Consider the following 12,353-nt stretch of genomic DNA (forward strand, 5'->3'; position numbering starts at 1 on the left):
GGAAAAAGGATGCCCTCTTCTCCCAAAGGAAAGCTTCAGATGCATGAGGCGCAGTGGAGAGGGTAGCCCAGGGCCCGGCTGAGGGGCGCAGGCAGAATGCCAAGGGATGGAGACCTAAAGGAGATGGAAAGGTTGTCAACGTGCGTCACCCTCAGAAGCGCAAAGCCGGTGTTCCGTCGTTTGAAGATCTCCAGACCCGCGGGAGAGACCGACGCAGCGCGGTCAGGGAGCGTCGACTTCGCCGAGTTCTGCGGCGGAGCTGGGGGACGGAACAACGCGCCGGTCCCTGGCCGGGCGTGAGCGGCGGGGCGGCGCGGGGCGGTGCCGGGCGGCGAAGGTGGGGAGGGCGCGCGCCGAGGCTGCTGCGGCAGTTGCGCGCTGGGATTGTTGCCGTGCGCTGGAGCCGGTGAGTGCGGCGGGACCCATGGGCGGGCGGGGAAGGAGCCGGCGAGCGGGGAGCTAGGTGGGGAGGTGCGCCGCCGAGCACGCGACCCCAGGGTTGCGGCCGCCGCCTGCCCCCGCCTCCGGCCCCCAGGGACCATGGACCCCAGGCCCCTCTCCTTAGGCCGAGCCCCTGCCCGCGCGTTCGCGGACGCCTCACGCCTGCCAACTCCCTCGGTGCGGCCCCCGCCCCACGGCAGCCCCTTCCTCCGCGCCGCCGCGATGCCTCCGGCCCACGTCACGCTCGCGCCATTGTTTCCCAGCCGCCGGCTTGCTGGGACCCCCGCCTCAGCCTCCGAGTGCGGCCGTTCGCCGCGTTCCGCCCGTTCCCCCCTTTCCTCACGCGGGTAGTAGCCCTTTCCTCAGTCCTGCTGACTTCCTCCAGCTGATTCCGGGCTGTCCCCGGCCACCCCTGAGGCCGTCCTTTCGCTCCTCGTAACAGCCTCCCCGCCCCTTGAGCTCCCTCGGTCGCCTCCCGAGAAGCCAGCGGGCCTCTGTGGTGGAGCGCCAGGTTGACAGCATTTTAGCAGGACCGCGAGAAACGGCCAGCTCGCTTGCCACACGCCCGTGTGCAGCACTTCCTGGAAAGGTCGCAGCGAATTGCAAGGCGCCACAAAAAACATCCGGACAGCTCCTGGTCAGGGGGCTGAGCCGTTCAGTGGCGGCCTATTCCTCTCCTTTTTTCGGGGCCCCTGAAACCGGAGAGGGCGAGATGCCGATTTGAGGCCTGAACCCTTAGTTGTAAGAAGAACGTTTTGGGGGTTTGACTTCCGCAGGCCACAGCTTCTAAAAGCAGCAGGTAGAGGCTGCTGTCCCAATCGACGTTTTCCTGGGCCTTCACCTTTAGGGCCTTGATGTTTGAGGGGCGTCATGCTCTGAAGTACAGCGCCCCGAAATGACTCGTCACCATTACAGGGGGGCGTGTGCGCGCCGATCCAGGGGCCGATGAGTTCTTCAGGATTGAACTGTACTTAGTTCCCAGTGTCTGTGGACTGTTCATTTCGCCTCTTAAAGCAACGGATGCAAACTGCTGCCTAATGTGAAAGGGAGAATATTGAAACTGTGTCATTTACCATGAAAACTTAGTGTTATTGTGTAGAGAAGGCTTTAGGTTTCAAAAATATTTACCACGTGGCTTTTCAACAACGGTTAGAATTTATCCAAATGAAGACATCCAGGCCTGAAAGGGTTAAGTTCGAAAAGAGAAAAAAATAGATGTGAGCTGAGAGTGAAAAAAAAAGAGGATTAAGTTCAAGAAAACATAGCTGGTTAGTAATTAAAATAACTCCACATGCAGGGTTGGTACTAGCATACACAGACTTTATTTCTGAAGTGCATTTCAATTGCAGTATAAACCACTACATTTCAGCAGTATAGGTAGCTGCATTACTCTCATTGACCCAGAATTAAGGTTTTAGGGTTTAGTAACCAACAAATCTGTAAAATAAGGTGGTGGAGGGGGCGGGGGTGGGGTGGGGCTCTGAAGGAGATGTTCTGCAGGATTCCTTTCAGTTCAAAGGTTTTATGCCATTGTATGAAAATTTACAATCAGCTACAAGTTTCCAGAAGTTTGTAAGAAGATTTATATATATAGTATTCTCTTATAGTACCTGCCACCCTTAACCAGAAGACATCATGTCTTCCTAAAGAAAGCCAGATTACAATAGAATGTTATGCAGAGAGGTGCTCATTAATCTTTCTCTAGGCTATTTCTGCTGTTTTATGGGGAAAGAGGAATACATAAAACACGGGTTTTAAGTATTTTTATTGCTTAATTTTCTCTCTCTCTCTTCCCCCCCGCCCCGAGACGGAGTTTTGCTCTTGTTGGCCAGGCTGGAGTGCAATGGCACAATCTTGGCTCATCGCAACCTCCGCCTCCCGGGTTCAAGCAATTCTCCTGCCTCAACCTCCCAAGTAGCTGGGATTGTAGGCATGCGTCCCCACACTTGGCTAATTTTGAATTTTTAGTAGAGATGGGGTTTCTCCAAGTTGGTCAAGCTGGTCTTGAACTCCTGGCCTCCGGGGATCCCGCCTGCCTTGGCCTCCCAAGCGCTGGGATTACAGGTGTGAGCCACTGTGTCCGGCCCTGTTACTTAATTATCTTACCAAAAGCTTTAATTCAATGAAATAGTAAACAACAACAAAACCCCCAAAACAAAAACCCACAACTTTATCATGTCACGACTATGCTCTTTTAAAGTACTTACATAGATAAGGGTTTTTATCTAGTTACAATTACTGCGTATGTAGTATTTGGGATTTTGCTCTTACCAATATTTCTGGGATGTCCATGTATCTAGAGAATTCATCTACTCTTCATTTGTAGGTGCTCTCTAATGTGCCCCAGTAGTCAACAATGCCTGGCACAAAGGCTCTTAGTAAATTTTTGTTGAATAAATGTAATATTTTGAGGTTTTTAGACATCTAACACAAAATGCTAACTATCACAAGGCGTATGTTGAGTGACATGTGAGCAGTAAAGACAGTCATACTTTCAGCCAGGAGACATTGCATTTATTTAAGGGCCTGGATTTTGTAGTCTGGCTTGCTACTTAACATCATGCAACCTCGGGGAACTCAGTTAACCTTAGACAAGCTCACTGAGTTTCTCTCACCTTGAGAAGGGAAAAGTAGAACAAATTTTACAGGGTTATGTGGATTAAATAGAATAATTCAATTGAAGTGATACTGGCACACATTAAGTTCTTTATAAATTAGATTTTTTTTTGCTCAGAGTGAAGGAATATTAATATAGCTTGATGGGATCAGGAAAAACAGAAAGTAACACTTCAGAGTAGGGAGAAGATGCTGAAGTGGATGTATTGAGGGTATGATTAATAGATTGTTCTCACTAAAAGGGTTTGGTAGAGCAGTAGTCTGAGATAAAGCTGGAAAGAGAAATTCCGGGAAGCAGTTTACAAGTATGCTACATGGATTCTTTGCAATTAGAGCAGAGTGAATGACCACTTGAGGTCAGGAGTTCGAGACCAGCCTGGCCAATATGGTGAAACCCTGTCTCTACTAAAAATACGAAAATTAATCAGGCATGGCAGCGCATGCCTGTACTCCCAGCTACTCGGGAGGCTGAGGCAGAAGAATTGCTTGAACCCAGGAGGTGGGGGTTGCAGTGAGCCGAGATTATGCCACTACACTCCAACCTGGGCGACAAGAGTGAAACTCCGTCTCAAAAAAAAAAAAAGGAAAGCCACAAAATTAATGCAGTAAACTGACCTGGTGTGATGGCTCACGCCTGTCAGCACTTTGGGAGGTCGAGGCAGGTGGATCACCTGAGGTCAGGAGTTTGAGACCAGCCTAGCCAACATGGTGAAACCCTGTCTCTACTAAAAATATAAAAAATTAGCTGGGCGTGGTGGCGCGTGCCTGTAGTCTCAGCTACTCGGGAGGCTGAGACATGAGAACCGCTTGAACCTGGGAGTTAGAGGTTGCAGTGAGCCTAGATCTGCCACTGCTCTTCAGCCTGGGCAGGACTGAAGAGTGTCTAAAAAAAAAAAAAAAAAAAAAAAAAAAAGCGGTAAACAGTGAAAGAAAAAAAGAAAAAAGTTAAAAAAATTATGGCAGTCTTAACCTTTGTTTTGTTTTGTTTTGTTTTTTTTGAGATGGAGTCTTGCTCTGTTGCCAGGCTGGAGTGCAGTGGCACGATTTTGGCTCACTGCAACCTCCGCCTTCCAGGTTCAAGCGATTCTGCTGCCTCAACCTCCCGAGTAGCTGGGACTACAGGCGTATGCCACCACGCCCGGCTAACTTGTTTTTTAAGTAGAAATGGGGTTTCACCATGTTAGCCAGGATGGTCTCGATCTCTTGACCTCATGATCCGCCCGCCTTGGCCTCTCAAAGTGTTGGGATTATAGGCGTGAGCCACCGTGCCCGGCCCTTAATTTTAAATGTTAAAATTTGATAAAGAAGGTGCGTAGTAGACATATCAAATGATCATTATATTATTTTTTGTATGTTTGAAATATTTCACAGTATTTTAAGACGAACTTAAAATAAAGCATTAAAGAAACTCCATTAAACCAAGGAGCCTATAAAATACATACCCCACTGGGCATCTGTAACGAAAACATGCTAATACTCAACAAGCTTGCTGATTTTTTTTTTTAAGCCGTTAAATTTCAGGCATCAGATTTCAGTCTTTTCTTTCCAAGCAGATACTACAAGCAGGCTCTTTCATCTCACACTCTTTTTTTTTTTTCCTGAGACGGAGTCTCACTTTGTCGCCCAGGCTGGCTTGATCTCAGCTTACTGCAACCTCTACCTCCCAGGTTCAAGCAATTCTCCTGCCTCTGCTTCCTGAGTACTACAGGCATGCTGGGAATACAGGCATGCACCTCTACGCCTGGCTAAGTTCTGTATTTTCAGTAGAGATGGGGTTTTACCATGTTGGCCAGGCTGGTTTCGAACTCCTGACCTCAGGTGATCTGCCCAGCTTGGCCTCCCAAAGTGCTGGGATTATAGGCATAAGCCACTGCGCCCAGCCCAAATATGTTATACAGAATTTTCTGATTTATAAATGTGGGCAACTGATTGTAAAAAATTGTAAAAAACACTGTGACCTCTACAGAATCTGGACCCATAAATCTATTTCTACATCTGGAAGGACACTTGAGAGTCTTCCAAGTTCAGTGCCTTCATTTGACAAATGGGGAAAGTGAATCCCAAAATGGTTTGCCTTTTTTGTCTTTTATGCAAGAAAGCCTTCCCTACCTTTGATCCATAAGGCTGTTCATCTCTGTATTCTTCTATAAATTGTATGGTTTTGCTTTTTCACATTTAGGTTTATTGACAGTGTTTATTTTTTCTGCTCAGTTTATCTTCATTTTTATTTATTTTGATTTGGAATCCCGCACTGTCGCCCGGGCTGGAGTGCAATGGCACGATCTCTGCTCACTCTGCCTCTTGGGTTCAAGCAATTCTCCTGCTTCAGCTCCTAAGTAGCTGGGATTACAGGCGCCCGCCACCACGCCTGGCTAATTTTTTTGTATTTTTAGTGGAGATGGGGTTTCGGTACGTTGGCCAGGCTGGTCTTGAACTCCTGACCTCATGATCCACCTGCCTTGGCCTCCCAAAGTGTTGGGATTACAGGCTTGAGCCACTGCACCCGCCCTAGTTTATCTTTAATATGATCAGTTAGTATTTGTGTTCCATGTTCTTTTTCTACCATTGTGTCTGTCATAAAATTATCCTCTATAAATTCATAAGGACAGGACATGCTTTTGTTACGCTCTGATTTTGGGTCAGAATATTGTAGAAAATGAAATTTTTGAATTCATTTTAGTGTAAATATTTTACAGATTTCTGCTCTTCTACACTATTTTGTCTCATTTGCCTTTAAAGATGAGTAGTACATGTATTTGACTATCCTTGAAAAATATTTTGTACACTTTTTAAAGCAGTCATGTTAGAATCTAGTTAGGGGCCGGGCGCGGTGGCTCAAGCCTGTAATCCCAGCACTTTGGGAGGCCGAGACGGGCGGATCACAAGGTCAGGAGATCGAGACCACCCTGGCTAACCCGGTGAAACCCCGTCTCTACTAAAAAATACAAAAAACTAGCCGGGCGAGGTGGCGGGCGCCTGTAGTCCCAGCTACTCTGGAGGCTGAGGCAGGAGAATGGCGTGAACCCGGGAGGCGGAGCTTGCAGTGAGCTGAGATCCGGCCACTGCACTCCAGCCTGGGCGACAGAGCGAGACTCCATCTCAAAAAAAAAAAAAAAAAAAAAAAAAAAAGAATCTAGTTAGGCATTTGCTTATCTCTATCTAGTTTGTTTCAGAGCTGCTAAGTAAACCAGCTAGAATAATAGTGTGCAGATTGAAATAGCTCAAACATTCTGCATCAAAATTGTAAGAATTTTAAGTTATTTTAATAAGCATTTAACCAGTATCATGCTGTGTAAATAAGACCAAGCTGTGGCTTGGAGAGTAAACATTAGAACTTCTTTTTTTTTTTTTAGATGGGTTCTCACTTTGTTACCCAGGCTGAAGTGCAGTAGCACAGTCTCAGCTCACTGCAACCTCTGCCTCCCGGGTTCAAGCAATTCTCTGCCTCAGCCTCCTGAGTAGCTGACGTTACAGGTGCCCACCACCACACCCGGCTAATTTTTTTTTTTTTGTATTTTTAGTAGAGATGGGGTTTCACCATCTTGGCCAGGCTGTTCTTGAACTCCTGACCTTGTGATCCACCTGCCTCGGCCTCCCAAAGTGCTGAGATTACAGATGTGAGCCACCACACCTGGCCTTTTTAATTTTTTTAAGATGGAGTCTCTGTGTTGCCCAAGCTGGAGTGCAGATTTGCAATCTCAGCGCACTGCAACTTCCGCCTGCTGGGTTCAAGCAATTCTTCTGCCTCAGCCTCCCTAGTAGCTGGGATTACAGGTATGCACCACCATGCCTAGCTAATTTTTGTATTTTTAGTAGAGATGGGTTTTGCCATGTTGGCCAGGCTGGTCTTGAACTCGTTACCTCAGGTGATCCGCCCACCTCAGCCTCCCAAAGTGTTGGGATTACAGGCATGAACCATCGCGCCTGGCCTAACATTAGAGTCTTTCACAAATCTGAAGTCAGTAAATGCCTTTTTTTTTTTTTTTTTTTTTTTTTTTACGGAGTCTTGCTCTGTCTCTCAGGCTGGAGTGCAGTGGTGCCATCTCAGCTCACTGCAACCTCCATCTCCTGGGTTCAAGCTATTCCCCTGCCTCAGCCTCCCTAGTAGCTGGGATTACAGGTGTGTACCACCACACCTGGCTATTTTTTTGTATTTTTAGTAGAGACGGGGTTTCACTGTGTTAGCCAGGATGGTCTTGATCTCCTGACCTCGTTGTCCGCCCGCCTCGGCCTCCCAGAGTGCTGGGATTACAGGCATGAGCCACTGCACCCGGCCAGTAAATGCCTTTTTTTTTTTTTTGAGATGGAGTCTTGCTGTGTCACCCAGGTTGGAGTGCAGTGGCATGATCTCGGCTTGCTGCAAACACCGCTTCACGGGTTCACGCCACGCTTCTGCCTCAGCCTCCCAAGTAGCTGGTACTGCAGGCGCCTGTCACCACGCCCGGCTAATTTTTTGTATTTTTAGTGGAGACGGGGTTTCACTGTGTTAACCAGGGTGGTCTCGATCTCCTGACCTCGTGATCCGCCCACCTCAGCCTCCAAAAGTGCTGGGATTACAGACGTGAGCTGCCACGCCTGGCCAATGCCGTTTTTTTAAGCCTTGAATTACTCGTTTACTTTTGAAGTAGGTTTGGTGAAATAAATCTTGAAATAATACTCTGTAGGTCTGAAAGCTTCCAGGAAGAAAGGAAACAAACCTGTAGCTATAGCTGTCCTTAGATTTAGGATACTAGGCCGGGCGCGGTGGCTCAAGCCTGTAATCCCAGCACTTTGGGAGGCCGAGACGGGCGGATCACGAGGTCAGGAGATCGAGACCATCCTGGCTAACACGGTGAAACCCCGTCTCTATTAAGAAATACAAAAAACTAGCCGGGCGAGGTGGCGGGCGCCTGTAGTCCCAGCTACTCGGGAGGCTGAGGCCGGAGAATGGCGTGAACCTGGGAGGCGGAGCTTGCAGTGAGCTGAGATCCGGCCACTGCACTCCAGCCTGGGTAACAGAGCGAGACTCCGTCTCAAAAAAAAAATAAAAAATAAAAAAGATTTAGGATACTTTAATTGACGTGATAAATGTGTGAAATTGCTACAGCCTCTGATACGTAGTGGACACTCTGAGATTTTGACTCCAAAAGTAGAGGCCTATTACTCATTCCTCCAAACATAAAGTACTGTATTGTGCTGAGGCCTCCAGTATTCAAACATCTTGCACTCAAGCCTTGTAAACAGTTTATTGACCAATTTCCATGTCTCAGCCTCTGTTCTTAGCATCTTGCATTCTTGTTCCAACTATTGTTTTGCAACGGAAGAACTGTAGTGCTTATAATTTGCTTAGTCATAGAGCTAGTTGGTGTTAGAGCCAGGTTTTGAACCCAGGCAGTGTGGCTCCAGAATCTGTAGTCTTTTTTTTTTTTTTTTTGAGACGGAGTCTTTCTCTGTCTCCTGGGCTGGAGTGCAGTGGCCGGATCTCAGCTCACTGCAAGCTCCGCCTCCCGGGTTTACGCCATTCTCCTGCCTCAGCCTCCCGTGTAGCTGGGACTACAGGCGCCCGCCACCTCGCCTGGCTAGTTTTTGTTTTTGTATTTTTTTTTTTTTTTGTATTTTAGTAGAGACGGAGTTTCACCGTGTTAGCCAGGATGGTCTCGATCTCCTGAACTCGTGATCCGCCTGTCTCGGCCTCCCAAAGTACTGGGATTACAGGCTTGAGCCACCGCGCCCGGCCTGTTTTTGTATTTTTTAGTAGGGACGGGGTTTCACCGCGTTAGCCAGGATGGTCTCGATCTCCTGACCTCGTGATCCGCCTGTCTCGGCCTCCCAAAGTGCTGGGATTACAGGCTTGAGCCACCGTGCCCGGCCGAGAATCTGTACTCTTAACCACAGTATAATTCTGTGACTTCAAATTTTCTAACTTCTCTTTCCTGTTTACTTCTTCGTAAAATGAGAATAATAGTACCTAACATATAGGGTTGTTCTGAAAAGTCAATGAGTTAAAATATGTACTGTACTGCTTAGAATCATACATGAAAAATAGTAAGTACTCAATAAATGTTGGCTGTTATCATGTTAGCATTATTAAGGCATTGAACTCATGCATATCTCTGAATTTTAACCAAATAGGTGGACTAAACCTTGAGTGCGAATTTATTTATTAAAAGGTAGAAATACTGTGGTCTGGTTATTTATGCCTTTCCGATTTTATCTTTTTAAATTATTTTGTAAGAGGAAACAAAAAGAGCTGAACCAAAGTTGAATGGTGAGCAGGAGTTCATTGGTAAGAGAATGAGTTCTTTTTTGAAATAAAGCAGTTTTTTACCTGCCCTTTTTTTTTTTTTTTTTTGAGACAGAGTCTTTGTCTGTTGTCCAGGCTGGAGTGTGCAGTGATGCGATCTTGGCTCACACAACCTCTGCCTTCCCGGCTCAAGCAATCTTCCTACCTCAGCCTCCCGAGTAGCTGGGTCTACAGGCACCCATCACTATGCCTGTCTAATTTTTGCATGTTTTTATAGAGATGGGGGTTTTGCCATGTTGCCTAGGCTGGTCTCGAACTCATAAGCTCAAGAGATCCGCCTGGCTTGGCCTCCCAGAGTGGTGGGATGATAGGTGTGAGCCACTGTACCTTGCCCTATTTTTTTTTTTTAAGGAGTATTCGGGAATCATTACTAAAGGTGCAAAGTGTTATAGATGGTCTGAATGTAAAAATTGTGCAACTTGTTTATACCTGTATGCTTTTGAAGACCTCAGTTAATTATGGCAATGTTTTGAAGAAATAGCTCAATATTTTAAAATGTTTTCCTTACATGCTCTCTTGTTCCTTTGTGTCAATAACCATGTTATTGTTGAAGGTCTGGTATTCAAAACATTCGGTTAGAAGCAACCTTAATATGTTGATGTAGAACAAATATATAGCAGTCTATGTGATATGGCAGGATAGTAGCAATAGAATGTTGATGAGAACATAGCAAAATTCCAGTCTTTTTTGTATGTTTTTTAAAACTTTAGGAACAGATGAAATAAATTTGTAGTTTCTAGTTACAATTTCAGACTACAGATAGGAGCATGTAGCTGCTTGAAGAAGAAAAACAAATTGTCAAGGCAACAGGTACTGCATTGCTCACTGGACAAGATCTCTTCTCAACTTTGTTATTTTTTCCTTCAGAGAACAAGGAAGCTTTTGTTCCAAGGCCTGATGTTGAAATGTTAGCAAAATATTATGTTAATCAAGCCAAGAATCTTATGTATTTGTGAATCAAGAGTAAGATTTCACGAATACTCATTTAGAGCAAGGACTTGTGCAGTTATTCTTGCATTTTCAGGCTTACACAAAAATAGGCTTCTGAAAACCAAAGGACTCCATGTATAGAGGTTTAGTGGTTCATTTATTTGTCTGTTAAGTCTACCCTGCGAGATGCTGGGGATAGAGCAGCAAATAAAACATTCCTCTGCCTTATGGAGCTTATATTTTGGAGAGATTGACAGAATGCAAACTGTCAAATGTAAGTATTACGTGCAAAAAACAAGTAAAGTAGGGTAAGAGGAGAGTGAGTGATGTGTGTGGGTAAGTGCGATATTGTTAGTTGGAGTTTGTTATCCGTCGGCATCACTTTGGTGTGTGAACTATGAGTGTTGGCCTTTGACAGGAATGTGTAGTGCAATTTGGGACAAATGACATAAAGAACTCTGAATGAAAATAATGAAATGAAAAGCAAACAAAAAAACTTATAGGCTAGGCTCAGTGACTCATGCCTGTAAATCCAGCACTTTGGGAGGCAGGTGGATCATTTGAGGTCAGGAGTTCGAGACCAGCCTGACCAACACGGTGAAATCCCATCTGTCCTAAAAATACAAAATTAGCCGGGCGTGGTGGTGCATGCCTGTAATCCCAGCGACTTGGGAGGCTGAGGCAGGAGAATCGCTTGAATCCGGGAGGCGGAGGTTGCAGTGAGCCAAGATTGCATCATTGCACTCCACCTGGGCAACAAGAGTGAAACTCCTGTCTCAAAGAAACTTAAAAAAAAAAAAACAAAAAAAAAAACTTATCATGAACTATTTAAAAGATGATGAGAGGTAGTGAAACATTTAACATAATTTAAATGCAACAGGTTTAAGGAGTCTTCTGGAAAAATAGGCATTTTTTCATCTTAAACTATTTTATTTTGTAATTTTTATAGATTTAGGGGATACAGTTTTGGATATATAGCTTAGCGGTGGTATGGCTTTTTAGTGTAACCATCACCTGAGTAGTGTACCTTGTACTCATTAGGTAATTTCTCATCCCTCACCCACCTCCCACCCCCACTTAAAGTATTTTATATACGTGTGTGTATATATACATATATGTATCTCCTTTCATGTGTTTTGTGATGATAAGGATTAAAGTTTACAAAATACTTTAAAAAGCTATAGCTTATTTCACAGTGCTGTTCTTTGAGTTATAGGTGACACTGTTAACTACAAATATGAGGATTTAGTTTTTCAGCAGTACTGGTAGATAAAGTAAACTTGCATCTGACTTTCTGTGTTTTTAAGGGGATGTATTTGTCAGTAAGTTGGTTTGTGGCTGTGTTACAGAGAGGACCCTTAATCACAATATAACAATAAAACCAAGTGGCTAACTACTATAGTTTATTGATTTTACTCGCTCATCTGCCAAGGATTGGGGTTATCAAAGACTGAATAAAATGTGGCTGTTTAGTACAATATGAGGCATACAAGTGGAGGATATAGCTTTAACTTTTCTTTTTCCAGAAACTGCTTTAATGTAAGTAATATGTAATGAAAGTTTTTGTATTTAGAGACCAAAATAAGTTTCAGGCTGGTGAGAAAATTTGAAGAAATTATTTAAAATTATCCTTTCCATTTAAGTTTTAGGGCAGTGTTCTTAGAATGAGAGTGAATGGGTTGATTATAAAACTTACAAATGCCAAGTTTTGTATTTTTTTTTTTTTGAGATGGAGTTTCGCTCTGTTATCCAGGCTAGAGTACAGTGGCGTGATCTTGGCTAACTGCAAGCTCTGCCTCCCAGGTTCAAGTGATTCTCCTGCCTCAACCTCCCAAGTTGCTGGGATTAAGAGTGCCTGCCAGCATGTTTGGCTAATTTTTGTATTTTTAGTAGAGATAGGGTTTCATCTTGTTGGCCAGCTGGTCTCGAACTCCTGACCTCAGGTGATCCACCTGCCTCGGCCTCCCAGAGTGCTGGGATTACAGGTGTGAACCACCCAAGTTTTGTATTTTAAATACAAAATTAAAATTTCAGTGAAGTAGAAACTAGTGATTATTCATACTGCTGTTATTACCCTATTATC

General features: G+C 44.9%; 1 protein-coding gene across 15 annotated transcripts in view; it reads left to right on the plus strand.

Moving 5' to 3' along the window:
• The first annotated feature begins 310 nt into the window (after positions 1-310).
• The window catches only part of NT5C2 (5'-nucleotidase, cytosolic II), a 108,474-nt gene continuing 96,431 nt past the window's right edge, over positions 311-12,353 (plus strand). For 10 of the 15 annotated variants that reach the window (XM_021943635.2, XM_021943646.2, XM_021943632.2 and 7 more), the window contains exon 1: positions 337-406. The gene's annotated coding sequence lies outside the window, so the exon portion shown is untranslated. Of the gene's footprint in view, positions 407-12,353 lie in introns of all 15 variants that reach the window. The other 5 variants (XM_031652101.1, XM_009215275.4, XM_003904203.5 and 2 more) reach the window with 2 other exon arrangements.

The sequence above is a fragment of the Papio anubis genome, chromosome 11 (assembly GCF_008728515.1).
Source record: "Papio anubis isolate 15944 chromosome 11, Panubis1.0, whole genome shotgun sequence".
NCBI lineage: Eukaryota > Metazoa > Chordata > Mammalia > Primates > Cercopithecidae > Papio > Papio anubis.